Source organism: Aplysia californica, unplaced genomic scaffold, assembly GCF_000002075.1.
Source record: "Aplysia californica isolate F4 #8 unplaced genomic scaffold, AplCal3.0 scaffold00018, whole genome shotgun sequence".
In the NCBI taxonomy this organism is placed as follows: domain Eukaryota; kingdom Metazoa; phylum Mollusca; class Gastropoda; order Aplysiida; family Aplysiidae; genus Aplysia; species Aplysia californica.
The window spans coordinates 1,931,948-1,935,053 of record NW_004797288.1 but is presented as its reverse complement, the minus strand read 5'-3'; the positions used below and the strand labels follow the sequence as shown (position 1 = coordinate 1,935,053).

Here is a 3,106-nt window from a genome sequence, read left to right as displayed (position 1 = left end):
CCTGATGTATCTCCAGCAGTTTAACTTTGGCCTCGAATAAAAAAAAATGTTGTTTCATAAGCAAGGCTTTCTTCCTTTCGTTTTCTGTTTTGATGTTCATACGTGACTTTCAGAGATAAATAACAATGGAGAAAAAAAAAGGAAACATGAACATTTCCTCAAATAGAGGTCACATTTTAGAGGTTTCTTCTTTGACATTGTGTAAGTAGTACAATTGCTCCAGTTTCAGTCACACAGTTTGCTTTTTTATTTTTACTTTAATCCACTAAGGACGCCCATTTCTTTCTTCTTTTTTTTTTTAGTGTAGGTCTTTTACGCACACATCGACACAGTTTAGATCATTAAAGCTTCGACACAGCCTATCATCCAACTCCGGCTGAATGGAATACAACGTCCAAGCACAAAAACCGAGTGGGAGGTTGGTGGGTGCTCTGGAGTGGTTTGCTCCTTCTTTCCTGTCAAACATTTATCGTCCTTATCTCTCTTGTAACACCTATCCTTCGGCACTTATATGACCTTATTGTGTTGCAAGTGCCATAAAACGCTTACTAAAACTAAAACAAAAACCGAAATGCGCGATGTAAATTCCCCCCCACACAGGAATCGAACTCGGGCCTTCTGCGTGCAACAGCAAAGCGCCGAAGTGCTACGCAACAGAGATGCGTATTTTGTTTTTTATTTGACAGCGCTTGAAAGCGTGCTTTTCTGGGGCAGTTATAAAGAACATTAAATTATAACCTTCACTATTCCTACAAAATTTTTACTGATTTTCAGCTCTGTTTCTTTTATCCGAAAATTAAAAACACCGGCAACAACACGACCACAATAAAATACTCAATTCATGTTTCTGATCTGTGTATGATGATCCAAAATGTTGCCACAACACTGCCTTTGGTCTGCTGATGATTGGACATTGGTGTCCGCTTCGTCTATACAGAGCTAAGTAATGTTAAAGTTAATTGTAGAAACACGGGCACTTACCCATATTACTACTACTACTACTACTACTACTACTACTACTACTACTACTACTACTACTACTTCTATGGAGGGCCTGACCCTCAGATGAGTTAAAATGTTGAAATCTTCAGAACAAATTGGCCATTCTCCCTCGAAAGATTTTTACCCTATTTCCTCTTCTTTCTACTTTCTTTTTCTCATGTGTTGGCGCGCCGATAAGACATTTTTGGTATCATGCTGGACCACGGGGTGGGTGGCCCTTGTTGCAATCCTCAACGAGCCGTTTTGAACTTGGGTTGTTATGACCAGTCTTTAATCGGACATAACGCTCGGTTCTGTCAAAGATGTTAGTTTTAGTAAGAGTTTTACAGCACTTGCAACACAATAAGGTCATATAATAAGTGCCAAAGATTTGAGGTGTTACAAGAGAGTAAAAATACAAAAAAGAAGGAGCGGAGATAGAGAAGATAGATTTTTTTTTTACAGGAAGGAAGGAGCAAACCACACCACAGCACCCGCCAACCACCCACCTGTCAAAGATGGATGTTGAAGTCGGAGGTCTCGCCCTGTAAATAACCTTACAGTATTGAAAAGGGCATTAAATCTAAACTATTTCGCGGTTGTTGTTTTTTCGATTCTCAAGTGTGTACTTGAATCTACTTTCTCCGTTTCACTATCTCCGTTTGATATCAAAACAAAACCCAACTAGCCAAACTAAAGAAAGACGCTGTTGGAAAACAGTAAAATGGAGACAGCCATCAAATAACTATTCGGGTGTTGTCCAAACTCGACTTTTCACTTCAGCGAAGTCCCCATAAGTCGCGAGTATTTGGAGTTCTATGGCACTCGGGGCGTAACTCAAGAACACGAGGGCGTAGAAGGACGGGGAGTTATTCCAAAACCGGAAGCACTTATTGGCTCCCAGCGGAGAGATTTCAGATTTATGGGGAGGTATTCTGACTAGCCCGGGGAATAATTGGCATTCTCTGTCACGAGCAAAATTCCAAAGAAGGAGATCGTGACGTAGATCTACATGTAGGCTTCATTTCAAGGTGAAGGGCGCATGGAAAATACCTATAGACACTTATAGTAGTAATGATAATGATAACGATAATAATTAGAATAAAATAATATTAAAATAATAATAAAGCGTGTTTGTATACAGCCATATTTTACGTTTCTCATTCCATTCGCAATGAGTTTTGCTTTGCCAAAAAAAAAAAAAAAAAGCTGCATAGAATTGGGCGGTTTTTTAAAACTTACAGTTCTCCTACCAATCTCTGTTGGCGTTGAGCTCAGAGGTCACAACTTTCGCTGTATTGCTCAAGACACTCGGTAAAGAATAGTTTTGCCCTCTTTCGCTTTTCAGGGAGTCCCTTTCTCTCTGTCAGACAGACTGACGCTCTACAAATTATGTTTCTAAACACAAAAGAAATTAGCTTCCAAAGAGGCTCGTTTTGGCTGAAAGTGGTTGAAACAATGTTTATGTTTCAATTCATGAACTCGCACAGTTCGGAAAAAGCAAATCGAAAGATCACTCCTCTCAAAGAGTATACGCTGAAGGGCCACGACTTCAAACATTCTGCATTATAGCAGTGGAGCATGACGGGACAACATAATCAACGCGAAGAATAAAAAGGAAAGGAAAATAAATTTCTGAAAAAATAACACTGAAAGAGTGAAGAGAACACAACAGGCGTGTGAATAAAAGAAAAGAGAAAAATAGAGATGGAAAATGAACAATATAATAATATAATAAAGCTTTTGCAAAAGGAGACAGGCTTACCTCACGAATAAGTTCAGCAGGAATTAGGTTATGAGTGGAGTGTTTATCTTCACAAAGCCCTTGAACCTGTGAACAAAAAAAGTTGACGTGTGAGGTGGTTTTTGCTACAGACGTAGACAATGGAGTATTTGCTGTATATTCATATATTAGATGAAACAATCGCCATCTTGTGTGGTCGATGGCGACGCACCAAAACAACGTAACTCAAAATGTGACCAGGGTGGCTCCAACATCAAAATGATTGTACAGAAAGTTCTGCATTATCAGAAAGATGTCTGAAAGAGAGAATGGATGGGAGAGGAGGGGGTGGGAAAGAGAGGAGGGGTTGGGTGAGAAAGAGAGAAAGAGAAAGGGGGGGGG

At 39.7% G+C, this 3,106-nt stretch overlaps 1 protein-coding gene across 1 annotated transcript in view; it reads right to left on the bottom strand.

Annotated features, from left to right (window-relative positions):
• The window catches only part of LOC101858457 (sodium bicarbonate cotransporter 3), a gene marked incomplete in the record, with an annotated part of 100,435 nt that extends 97,593 nt beyond the window's left edge, over positions 1–2,842 (bottom strand). The window contains 1 exon segment of the mRNA XM_013086381.2: positions 2,747–2,842.
• Between the last annotated feature and the right edge of the window lie 264 nt (positions 2,843–3,106).